At 31.9% G+C, this 13,313-nt stretch overlaps 1 protein-coding gene across 1 annotated transcript in view; it reads right to left on the bottom strand.

Annotated features, from left to right (window-relative positions):
* Positions 1–13,313, bottom strand: part of LOC129745090 (uncharacterized) — a 167,398-nt gene that overhangs the window by 109,760 nt on the left and 44,325 nt on the right. The gene's annotated exons all lie outside the window — the stretch shown is intronic.

The raw sequence follows: 13,313 nt of genomic DNA, 5'->3' as shown, positions 1-13,313 counted from the left end.
AAAGGGAAATTGGCATATGAAACATTGTACCTACCAAAGGGTTAGCTTGACTTTTTCCAGTAAATTTGCTCAACCAGCCAACCTACCTATCTACATCGAAGAGTTTGACTAATATTGGGAACGAGGCAGAAAAACTGAAAGGAGCAACTTTTTTGATTGCCTGCTAACCCGTTCACTCTCTTAAGCATTTTCTCCCATTTATACCACCCCAAACCCAACCTAACCCGAAACAAAACAAATAGTTCCTGGAGCTGACTGAGTCCTTTGCTAACCGGAACGATGATGGTTCCTAGTAGGTAAAGGATTCTTTTTTTTTTCGGGGCAATTTACCGAAAAAGGATGAAACAAAATTTGTTGCTTGTCGTGTTAAAGACTTATTGCCGACATTTGCACCAGAAGATATTTTTACCTACTCACGCGGATATTCAGAAGGAAGTGCAAGAAGTCAATCAAGAAAATCACGATAGGTTAAAGGTTTTTTTTTCTGCTGTTCCAATTTTTTTTTATCTTAGGCGTGACGTAACTTCCTTCCGTCTTCATTCATGGGTGGTTTCAAACACCTCGAATCACATTGAATGAATGGTGCAGAGGTGGGAAATCGTTAGCACGTTGCTGCCTTCGTTTGATCCTGATTCCTCCTTTCTTGCAGTCATAAATAACAGTGACAATTGTGTCGAATTGGCAGTGATCCATCATGTTGAACTGGCTGTTCCGGATTGCATCACATGATGCTGGGTGTGACGTTTCACTTCTCCAGGAACAGCAATGAGGAAGCAAATCAACGACGTCACCATTTCAAGATTGCAGATAATAAATCACGGCAAAAACACATTATATACATCGGTTTGATTGTAAATTATAACGTTATTCATCTCGCATACAGATTCTAAGCTAATTGTTTTAAATATGTAGGTGTCAGCATTGCAATCAATTGGATTGCACCAAAATTATAAAAATGGTCAAAATTGTCAAAATGGTCAAAATGGTCAAAATTGTCAAAATTGTCAAAAGTGTCAAAATCTTCAAAATTGTCAAAATGGTCAAAATGGTCAAAATTGTCAAAATTGTCAAAAGTGTCAAAATCTTCAAAATTGTCAAAATTGTCAAAATTGTCAAAATTGTCAAAATTGTCAAAATTGTCAAAATTGTCAAAATTGTCAAAATTGTCGAAATTGTCAAAATTGTCAAAATTGTCAAAATTGTCAAAATTGTTAAAATTGTCAAAATTGTCAAAATTGTCAAAATTGTCAAAATTGTCAAAATTGTCAAAATTGTCAAAATTGTCAAAATTGTCAAAATTGTCAAAATTGTCAAAATTGTCAAAATTGTCAAAATTGTCAAAATTGTCAAAATTGTCAAAATTGTCAAAATTGTCAAAATTGTCAAAATTGTCAAAATTGTCAAAATTGTCAAAATTGTCAAAATTGTCAAAATTGTCAAAATTGTCAAAATTGTCAAAATTGTCAAAATTGTCAAAATTTTCAAATTTATCAAAATTGTCAAAATTGTCAAAATTGTCAAAATTGTCAAAATTGTCAAAATTGTCAAAATTGTCAAAATTGTCAAAATTGTCAAAATTGTCAAAATTGTCAAAATTGTCAAAATTGTCAAAATTGTCAAAATTGTCAAAATTGTCAAAATTGTCAAAATTGTCAAAATTGTCAAAATTGTCAAAATTGTCAAAATTGTCAAAATTGTTAAAATTGTCAAAATTGTCAAAATTGTCAAAATTGTCAAAATTGTCAAAATTGTTAAAATTGTCAAAATTGTCAAAATTGTCAAAATTGTCAAAATTGTCAAAATTGTCAAAATTGTCAAAATTGTCAAAATTGTCAAAATTGTCAAAATTTTGAAAATTTTCAAAGTTGTCAAAATTGTCAAAATTGTCAAAATTTTATAAAAGTTTTGTTATTTTTGTGCAATTTTACCTCGTTTTTTCGTGTTATACGTTTTATTAAACTTTTTTCGATATTTTAATGTTTGTTTTTTTGCCATTTTTTCTAATAATTTGTTTCCAAGATGTGTTTCAAATTTTTGAATTCGGATTTTCCAACAACACAGAAAATGTGTAAGCTTCAATGGAAGAAATCGATGAAAAGCTTTTCCAAAGAGCTTTCATCGATGAGCGTTGCTAGAGACACCTTTTGGTCGGTTCTAAAACTAAACGAAAAGCTTTTGTAGCAACTTCATCGTGCGATGCTTCCCACAAACTTCCTACCACCCGTTGTCGATTAAAAGTTTATCAAGAAGTCTAGCAACAACAACTCAACATTCCAACAACTGTGATTCGCGTGACTGAAACGTATCTGAGACGATGAACTCGCAACAATCGCGAGCGGCATTCGTTCTGGTATCAAAGCAAAGCCATCTGATAGGTGATGCAGGGGGGACAAGTTTCAATTTACGATTTTACCAAGTGTTTAAAGTGGAACAAAAAAAGCTATTAGGTTCTACCGTTTGCGGTTAAGTGCTGATGGCTACCGAGAAGATTGTCTGCACGATTTCTAGACATGTTAAATAAAAGTTTTATTGCAGTTTCTGAAAACGGTGATAACGAACATATTCGAACAATTCTATTTGACTTTAAATGTAACGTTCAGTTACAACAGAAGCGTTCGATTCGAAGCTTTTGTTCGGTTTTTCCTATCACCGCTGAAAAGGCATTCAGGGATTTAAAAATGTAATAGTTTTATTTTAAATCAATTAAAATACTCAAGTCAATAAATTTACATTTTTTTTCAAGGAACTAAGAATTAAGAGGCTGATTATGATTAACTTCGGATATACATACCTGCGATTAGGTTTTTCTCTAGCAGCTCTGTTTTTTTTAGATACAAGGTTAAAATTTTGAAACCTATTCGGAAAACTAAAGAATATGAGGTACTTAATGAATATTTAAATTAAAGGTACTAAATCATTCATCAACTTTCTAAAATATCGCGAGATATCTTGATTTCTGAGGAAAAATATAATTTTTTGTTGTTGTTTATTTTTTTCCATTTAGCTAAATTTAAGATTTTTTTTTCGATATTTTGAGAGAATTATTAACTAAAAAAAATTGAAGTAATTTTTTAACATAAGTCAAAACTTTTTGCAGTCTTCAACTGGAATCTTCAATTTTAAAATTTAAGAAAAGTCGTCTAGTATTGTCAGAAAAAGTTAAAGCTGGGGTGACTTCACACATCTTGCATTGGCTGATACACATGGTACAACTAAGAATCAAAACCAGCATAAGATGCCAAAATGAGAATCTGGATTTAATTCACATTTCAAATGTTGATTTTGAAAATTTGTGTGGTACAATAATGCACACCGTGACAAGCCAATGTAATCATGATAGGGAAGACCTGAAAGAGTAAAATAACTCAAAAACAGATAGGAAAGAGAAAGTTGCAATTAAGGGGGGGTAGGGTCTAACGGGTTTAAAAAAACACCATTTTCACGATTTTTTTCTAGAGCTATCGTTCAAACAAATGTATTCAAATTTTTTGCATTACACAAGGCATTGTTAAAAGAACATTTAGTAATTTTTTCGTAGAAAAATATTGAAAAATGAGCCGGTGACGGAGCACTTTCGAGGATGCCTTTTAGCAAACAGGATTTGCGGTGGACACTGTATCTCAGCACAGAATCATCTGAAGTCAAAAAATCAGAGCAAAATGTTTTAATAGATGTTTTTCTGGGCACCAACGTTTTTATTTAACTTAAAATTTTTTTTATGAAATTTTTGTGGCTGTTTGAAGTAAAAACTACGATTTTTCACGAAAAAAATCCGCCATTTTTCACCTGTAAAATCTTCCCAAAGTAAAAAAAAACAAAAAAAAAAACGTTGGGGTCTGGTATTTTATACGTAGAAAATATGTTCCAAATTCGAAAAGAATCGGATAAATAGTTTTCAAATGACGATGTCCACGGACTTTAAAAATGTGCTTTCAAGAAAAACGCGTTTGAAGTTTCTGCTCTTGCTTTCTTGCAGTATTAGATAGGAAGAGATAAAGGCCTATAACTTCTACAGTTTTGCTTCAATTGACTTGAAAATTTGACACAACATTCTTGAAATGTTTTACAATAAGAAAATAAAAAAATAAAAAATCGATTTTTTGAAAGTGTTAGACCCTACCCCCCCCCCCCCCCCCCTTAAGGGAACCCTACTTGACTGATAGGATTGATGAATGATATAAAGAATGAAACATGAAACAATCTCACCATAGTCCCTCGTAGTCCAGGAGTATGGACTATGACGTCACACACACGAACATCCATCCTCACGTTGATACCACTTAGTTTAAATTCATGAAGATTATTCACTCAATCAACAACGAAAACTATTGAAACTATAAAAAAGCGAATAAAATGCGTGCGATGTCAATCAATTATCGCGTACTCCTCCTCTAGTAATATCATAAATTATTAAGTTAATTATTATAAATTTTCTTATACTTGTATTTTTTTTTTTTCAATATGGCAGTTTTCTAAAAGTAAAGTATCTAGAAATACCTACATATGTTAAAACTGGTTTCTAAATTTCAGACCAAACAAAAGCCATTTCATCAAAACTCGAGGTGATAAACAAAATTAAAGAACATCGAATTCACAACATCAAAACATTCCAAAAACAAAACCTCTTTAGGCAAACATTTAAAAGGCTTTGAAACATTTTTTTGTCACTTGGAGTTCAAACGTCACGAGGGTTGGGATAGTAATAATAGAGATGTACCGAATAATGGTACCGTATACTGATATTTGTGTCTCATGGTCTTTGGTCGATTATTTTCAACTAGATGATATATCACAAAATATTTTTCAAGAAGGGATGTTTCTGATTTTCAAAATGTCACCAACAACTGGATCAGATGACTTGTCTCTTCTAGGGCGTTTATCACCAAAAATGTTGGGTTCCTGTACAAAACATGTCGGAAAAGGTGCCAAGTAATTTGAAATTGCTTATTTGATATTGAATTAGATAAATGGCGAATTTGAGCACGATATCTTCAAAATAGTTGTTAAAAACAACAATGATTTTTAACTATAAACATACCATATTTCCTACCACACGGTCGGGCAATTCAGGACGATTATTTGAATAAAATGAAAATAAAAGGTCAAATTTGAACAAAATCTAGGCCAAAAGCATTCAAGAGAAAGTGGATGAAAATAACTGGAAATTTAAAATTTTCAGTGAATCACAGCAGCAATGTTGAAATCGTATCTATAAGAAAAACTAAAATTTATGTTCATTTTGAAATTTAAAAAAAAATCGTTATTGATCACAAAATATAAAATTTATCAAAGAGAAATATATGTTTTTCATTTGATTTATCAAATAACACTAGTTTACAAAATTTAAAAAAAATCGTGAACTTGATTAACTGACCAACATTTTTAATGTGAGGCCCTTGGAGCCAAAGGGGTATAAGTGACAAAATGGAAAATATCGAGATAACCATCTAGAACGAATCCTTGACTGTCAAACATCATATGCTATTTTAATCATAATTTTATTTCACTATTTTCTTATGTTTTGATCTCGTTCAAAAAATCCTGCTAACTGAAAATTACTTTTGGAGTCAAAAGGGTATAAGTGCAGCACTTATACCCCTATGCCACCAAGCCAAATGTCATTTCTATTAAAGAGTGATTTTTCATCGGGACAAAAAATTAAAAAAAAAAGTGGAATTTAATTTGTATTTGAAAAGTAAATCATGTTTGAAAATATACCATCAACAGTTAATCATTTCACTACATTTAGTGATAATTCTAGTGAACAAATTATTATCAATTTTGTGTTTATTTCTACTCTAACCCCAATAAATTAATTCCTAATTCCTGATTTCTGGTCATAATTATATAATTTCATGCTAAGCTCAATACGTATTGGTATGAGATGATTGGGTTAACGTTGAAGCGCTAGTCGTAAATGTACTGTTAAACATCAACTAATAACACTAGTTTACAAAATATAAAAAAAATCGTGAACTTGATTAACTGACCAACATTTTCAATGTAAAATCGGGCGCTGAATTCGAAAATGAAATTCAAAAAAATCTCAGTAGAACCGTTTTTGAGCTATGCTCCAAATATGAAATTTCGAAAAAAATAAAAAAGTTCTTGTACTTAGATTAAAATATCTCGGACGGCATAACAGTAATTTGAAATCGCTCTTTTGCATATTGAAGGTGATTAAGTTTTCTATCGATCATCTGAACACTGTTTTTGCGTTTGACCAACAGTATTGTTGATATTAGTGACTTTATGAGAAAAAAAATTATAAAAAACGCATTTTTTTAGAGAAAATTTTGTTTCAACGAAGGTTTTAGACTCGATGGTAGCATTTAAAAAATCTGATTTTCTTTTGCGCTTGAATGTCAATTTAAAACAAAGATTTCAAGTGGTTATTTATCAAAATCGGTTGAAAATTGAAGAAGTTATGGCTACTTTACCATAACTGAAAATTTTGGAGTTTTTAATAATTTAACGAACCGCAGTACACTTATCATAGTATAGGAAGAATAAAACATGATAAATCTCCCTCGCTCCAAGTCAAAATTATTTATCAGCTTACCAGAAGGTCACATGCCAAGTTTCAGGAAGATCTGATCATAGGGAGGGGTTGCTTAAGTCTCAAACGTGAATTAAATTTTGAGGTATTTTGCACGGAAGGAACGAAAAATACTGGTTTTTCATCAATAACTTTTTTCGTCCCTAGCTGATTGTTTTTTATGGTTGATTTTCTTAAAGCCTAAATTGAGACAAATATTTTACCCGAAGACTGTAACTCGATTGGATTTGAAACAGAAAAGTTATTGCGGTTCAAAGGCCGCAAATTTTGTCCAACACGCAATGAGTACTTTTTACCCATTGCGTTTTATACGACAATTTTTGACCAAAATACAATCTTTGAACCGAAATAACTTTTCTGTTTCAAATTCAATCGAGTTACAGTCTTCGGGTAAAATATTTGTCTCAATTTAGGCTTTAAGAAAATCAACCATAAAAAACAATCAGCTAGGGACGAAAAAAGTTATTGATGAAAAACCAGTATTTTTCGTTCCTTCCGGGCAAAATACCTCAAAATTTAATTCACGTTTGAGACTTAAGCAACCCCTCCCTATGATCAGATCTTCCTGAAACTTGGCATGTGACCTTCTGGTAAGCTGATAAATAATTTTGACTTGGAGCGAGGGAGATTTATCATGTTTTATTCTTCCTATACTATGATAAGTGTACTGCGGTTCGTTAAATTATTAAAAACTCCAAAATTTTCAGTTATGGTAAAGTAGCCATAACTTCTTCAATTTTCAACCGATTTTGATAAATAACCACTTGAAATCTTTGTTTTAAATTGACATTCAAGCGCAAAAGAAAATCAGATTTTTTAAATGCTACCATCGAGTCTAAAACCTTCGTTGAAACAAAATTTTCTCTAAAAAAATGCGTTTTTTATAATTTTTTTTCTCATAAAGTCACTAATATCAACAATACTGTTGGTCAAACGCAAAAACAGTGTTCAGATGATCGATAGAAAACTTAATCACCTTCAATATGCAAAAGAGGGATTTCAAATTACTGCTATGCCGTCCGAGATATTTTAATCTAAGTACTAGAACTTTTTTAATTTTTTCGAAATTTCATATTTGGAGCATAGCTCAAAAACGGTTCTACTGAGATTTTTTTGAATTTCATTTTCAAATTCAGCGCCCGATTTTACATTGGAAATGACCTTCAGTTTACTGAGTTCAAAAATGCTGTAAACTAGTGTAATTAGCGGAAGTCCCTTTCAAATATCCAATTTATCAGGAAAAGGTGCAGGAAACATGCAATTATCCAAAATTCGTAGCAAAAACCTTTCACGAATTATTCTTATAATTATCTTGATGAAAACTGGTATTTGAAGATTATTACTCCTACTTACAAGACAAAGTTGATCTTTAGATATGAAATCTCTCGATTAACTGTACCAGGGTACATTTCCCATCATAACAGTAATAAATGAATATGTCAATAAATTATTTGACTCTCACCTAATTAACAAGACAAAATTACCTGAAAATGGAAATTTGTTGGTGGCAAAGGGGTATAAGTGAATTTATTTGGTGGCAAAGGGGTATAAGTGCAAAAATCAATCATCATGTGTCTTCTCAATAAACGTCAAATTAACATTGTTTTTCTATAAAATGATGTCAAATGATTTATTTTCATTTTAGAAGATCAAACTCATTGAAAAATTTCATAAAAAATATCTATTGAATTTATTGGAACATAACGAACTTTAAGTGCTTTTTTTTCTCGAAATCAGCTTTTGTGCACTTATACCCATTTGGTTCCAAGGGCCTCATGTAAAATCGGGCGCTGAATCCGAAAATGAAATTCAAAAAATCTCAGTAGATCCGTTTTTGAGTTATGCTCTAAATATGAAATTTCGAAAAAAATAAAAAAGTTCTTGTACTTAGATTAAAATATCTCGGACGGCATAACAATAATTTGAAATCCCTCTTTGCATATTGAAGATGAATAAGTTTTCTATCGATCCTCTGAACACTGTTTTTGCGTTTGACCAACAGTATTGCTGATATTAGTGACTTTATGAGAAAAAAAATTATAAAAAACGCATTTTTTAAGAGAAAATTTTGTTTCAACGAAAAAAATCTGATTTTCTTCTGCGCTTGAATTTCAATTTGAAACAAAGATTTCAAGTGGTTATTTATCAAAATCGATTGAAAATTGAAGAAGTTATGGCTACTTTACCACCCAAGCAACCAAAAGTCACATATTTACTTGAATGAAGGCATTGAAAGTTACTTATTGGCTGACATAGAGAATCAACTGCCCAATTCCCTTTAGTAAACTTTATGTACTCATTAATGAACTTGAAAGTTGCAAAAGTGATTAATATGTACGTTGTATGTGACTTGTTTTGCCCAATTCCCATTAGTGAACTATATATGCTCATTATGGGGGGCGGAGGAGGGGGGAGGTAGGGTCTAACGGGTATAAAAAAAACACCATTTTCGGGATTTTTTTTCTAGAGCTATCGTTCAAACAAATGTATTCAAATTTTTTGCGTTATACAAAGCATTGTTAAAAGAACATTTAGTAATTTTTTCGTAGAAAAATATTGAAAAATGAGCCGGTGACGGAGCACTTTCGAAGATGCCTCTTAGAAAACAGGATTTGCGGTGGACACTGTATCTCAGCACAGATTCATCTGAAGTCAAAAAATCAGAGCAAAATATTTTGTAATAGATGTTTTTCTGGACCCCAACGTTTTTATTTAACTTAAAAATTTGTTTATCAAATTTGTGTGGCTGTTTGGAGTAAAAACTACGATTTTTCACGAAAAAATCCGCCTTTTTTCACCTGTAAAATCTCCCCAAAGTAAAAAAAAAAACAAAAAAGAAAAACGTTGGGGTCTGGTATTTTATATGTAGAAAATATGTTCCAAATTTGAAAAGAACCGGATAAGTAGTTTCCAAATGACGATGTCCACGGACTTTAAAAATGTGCTTTCGAGAAAAACGCGTTTGAAGTTTCTGCCTTCTCTCTCTTGCAGTATTAGATAAGAGGAGATAAAGGCCTATAATTCTACAGTTTTGCTTCGATTGATTTGAAAATTTGACTTAACATTCTTGAAATGTTTTACAATAAGAAAATAAAAAATTGAAAAATCGGTTTTTTGAAAGTGTTAGACCCTACTCCCCCCTTAAAAACCTGATTTTTTGGCAATTTAGCGTCCGATTCAAAGCTTTTGTTCGGTTTTGCCTTTCACTGCTGATAATTATTAACTTTTAAAAATATCGCGAGTTATTTTAACGTCTGGCGTTAAAGTAGAGAATTTTTATTGTTGTTGGTTTTTTATCATTTGGTAAATTTTCAGATTTTTTTTGATATTTAAAGAGAATTCTGAACTTAAAAAATTGAAGTATTTTTTTAACATAAGTCAAAACATTATGTAGTCTCAACAAAATTTAAATTGAACTCAAATCTTCGATATTGAAATATAGGAAAAGTCGTCTAGTAATGTTATACACTGCCGGCCAAAAGTTTGGGATCACCCACTAAAAAACATGCAAATTTATTTTATTCATATCTTTCTCATCTAACATCGTATTGCAGATCTGAAGGGTTCATTTGGAAGCTTAGGAATTGTTGTTTTTTAATAAATTCATTCAAAAATTATATTTTAAGGTGAGAACTATAAAAAAAAATCCGGGAACTTTCAAAAAAACAATTAATTTTAGGTGTTTTTTTTATGGTTATCACTTCAAAATATAATTTTTGAATGAATTTATTAAAAAACAACAATTCCTTAGCTTCCAAATGAACCCTTCAGATCTGCAATACGATGTTAGATGAGAAAGATATGAATAAAATAAATTTGCATGTTTTTATAAGAATCATCCCAAACTCACCATACAAAGAGGTGATCCCAAACTTTTGGGCGATAACTCAAGTGTCTATTTTATAAATTAAAAATACATTCTTGATTTTTTTCTCAAATTTTTTTGATTGTGTTTTGAGAAGTAAAGAACAGGAATTTTAATGCCACTCAAATTTTGAGATTTGGTCCACCCTATCCCGAGATGATTGGCTTTGAATATTGAGTGCGATTTTTTGAAAATGTTATAACTTTAGGTTAAGTTTTAAGTTCAAAACTAAAACATTATATTTGGGCAAAATACCTCCGAGATAGCTATTGCTCATTATCTTTCAAGTGAGATCAGAAGATTTTCAATATGTCCTAAGACGGCTGAGATATGAACGATCAAAATTTGCATGTTTTTTAGTGGGTGATCCCAAACTTTTGGCCGGCAGTGTAGATATTTATGATGAATTTTCTTATACTTTTTTTTTCAATATTGGAGTTCCCAAAACTTAAATATCTAGAAATACTTATGATAAAACTAGGACTTAAAAAATGCCAGTTCACCAAAACTAGAGATGATTGATAAAATCTAACAAAAGAACCGAAATCAGAAAACCAAAATATTCCAAAAGCAGACTCTCTTTAGGCAATCATTTTAAAGGCTGGGGAAGTTTTAAATCTTTGTTTTTGTCACGGGGACGACGGTCAAAAATAATAAAAATATTCAATAAATTGAAACAAATTAGACAGAAGCATGCATGCATCAAACTTGCAAAAAATCTAGATTTCACTTAACTGTAAAACAGTTATTTTAGATAAAAAATTAAAAAAAAAATTGAAATACAGAAAGTGATAAAATTCATACCTCCTACAGTTTGACTTAAAGTTTTTCAACTTTTTGGATTTTCGAAGAATTTACAATTTTTTTTTCAATAAAATTCCTATTTCTTTATTCAACCCCCCCCCCCCCCCCCCTCTTCGATATTTTCGATAAAATTAATAAGGGTGAGGAGGTGACAAAAAGAACAATTTGATATTTGTTCCGACCTTAGTTATGGTTAGTTAGGGGGAGATTTTGGAAGCTAAATACTAAAAAATGAATAATAATGATTAAAAATAATAAACATTTTAATTTCTCATCAGGATTTAACGTAACAGGTTGAGTGCAATTTTAAAAATCTTTAAAAGTATAATTGTAAAATATGTCAAAAGGATCAAGTTTCCTTAATTTCCTTTACCAATTACACAAAAAGAAGAAAAAAAATTGGAAGCGAAAAAGCTGTCCAGGAGAGAGCTATCTATGTCCTCAAAACCAGCTTACGGGAGATAGAAATTTATTAGAATAAACTGAATAACTGATTAGTTAAATTTTTTTTTTTTCAAATTTTGAAGATCAAATGAAGAATTTTTTTACTTCTATATTTCAGTAAATAAAAATCAATTTAATTAATTAATGTTAGGTATCAAATTTTGGATCTGGGGTCGGCCAAAGGGGTCATCCATATTACCTTTTAACTGTTTTTTTTTTTTAATATTTACGTTGAAATGCATTGGAATGTGATGAAAATTTACCCACAGGGATTGAAAAAGACGAGCAATCGTTATCAGGTATCAAATTTCGTGTAAAGAGTCGGTTATCCAAATTAACAACTCACTGTTTCTGCTATGTTGACGTTACTATGCATCTGATTGTCATGTAATATTCCACATCGAAGTTTTAAAGGGCGAACAAACGATTTCAGGTATCAAGTTTAGAATCGAAAAACTGGGTTGTCCATATCAACTGATAATGTCGATCAATGTGAATATTTGCTCACTGGGGTTAAAAGGGACGAATTATCTTTTGTGTTGCTTTATAAGTTTAAAATTCAAGAAAATATGTCATCCATATTCCACAGGGATGAAGTGATAAAATCATTTTTGGCTTATTGTACAAAAAAAGGGAAAATTGTTTTGAACCATAAAGAATTGACAAAAAATTTAAAAATTGACTATCCATTATGCTCTAGATGTTGATTTGAACGTGAAATTCCATCTTGTTTGTTGAAGTTGATAAAAGCTGAAGGAAAATTGACGAAAGTTGTAACCGTTCAGTTACAAAACCTCTTTGTTTTTTTTAACGGGTGCAATTTGCTTTAATTGTTTGTGCTTACTGTCACGATTCTTATTTTGTTTTTCTTTTAATTATTTTTGTATATTTTAATTTTGTTGTTTAAATGATGTAAATCTACAAATGTAAAACACTTATGATGGGGGTGGGGTAAGATAACAGTCCATTCTTAGTGGGTATTCGCCTCGCCTTCGCCGTGATGTCGACTATCGATGAAACATCTCGCCTTCGGCGTAAAGTCGACCATCGATTGGACATCTCGCCTCGCCCCAGATGCGAAAAGGCGAAAAGCCAGAAAGAAGGCGAAAAAGAGCTGTGTCCGGAAAAAGGGCATTCGAGTGCAGGCGTGCGTGTGTTGAACATCACAGGAGCATTTACCGAGTTAATTGTGAAACCGGAAGTGGCTTTTTGAGGGAAAACCTGTAAAAATCCCTAGTATTCTATCCTTGGATTTTCTGAGGACAACACACGCTTCGGCCTAGTAGATACTTGTATCTGCTACGTCTCACAGTAAAAGGAGCATCGAGTTCTCTGGCCTGCGGGCCATAAGCATTAAGGAGAACATTCCTCTCTCGGTTCGGTCACTCTGGCCAGATCCTGGACCGAACCGATTGTGCCAACGAGAGAAGACGCCTGTAGTTACCTGATTCTGCTCCAACCACCAATAGAGCCAGGTAGCGAAACTCGAAGGATCAGCTTCAGCCACGTGTCCCAGCAAGTTATTGAGGCTGCGGACCTATCATCACCCAAGAATACCCACCTGAGGTCACCTACCAGTTGCAACAGACACACCGAGGGTTCGCTACGAGCGGACAACGCAGACGACTTCAACAGCAGCAC

Source organism: Uranotaenia lowii, chromosome 2, assembly GCF_029784155.1.
Source record: "Uranotaenia lowii strain MFRU-FL chromosome 2, ASM2978415v1, whole genome shotgun sequence".
In the NCBI taxonomy this organism is placed as follows: domain Eukaryota; kingdom Metazoa; phylum Arthropoda; class Insecta; order Diptera; family Culicidae; genus Uranotaenia; species Uranotaenia lowii.
This window is presented reverse-complemented; position numbering and strand designations above follow the sequence as displayed.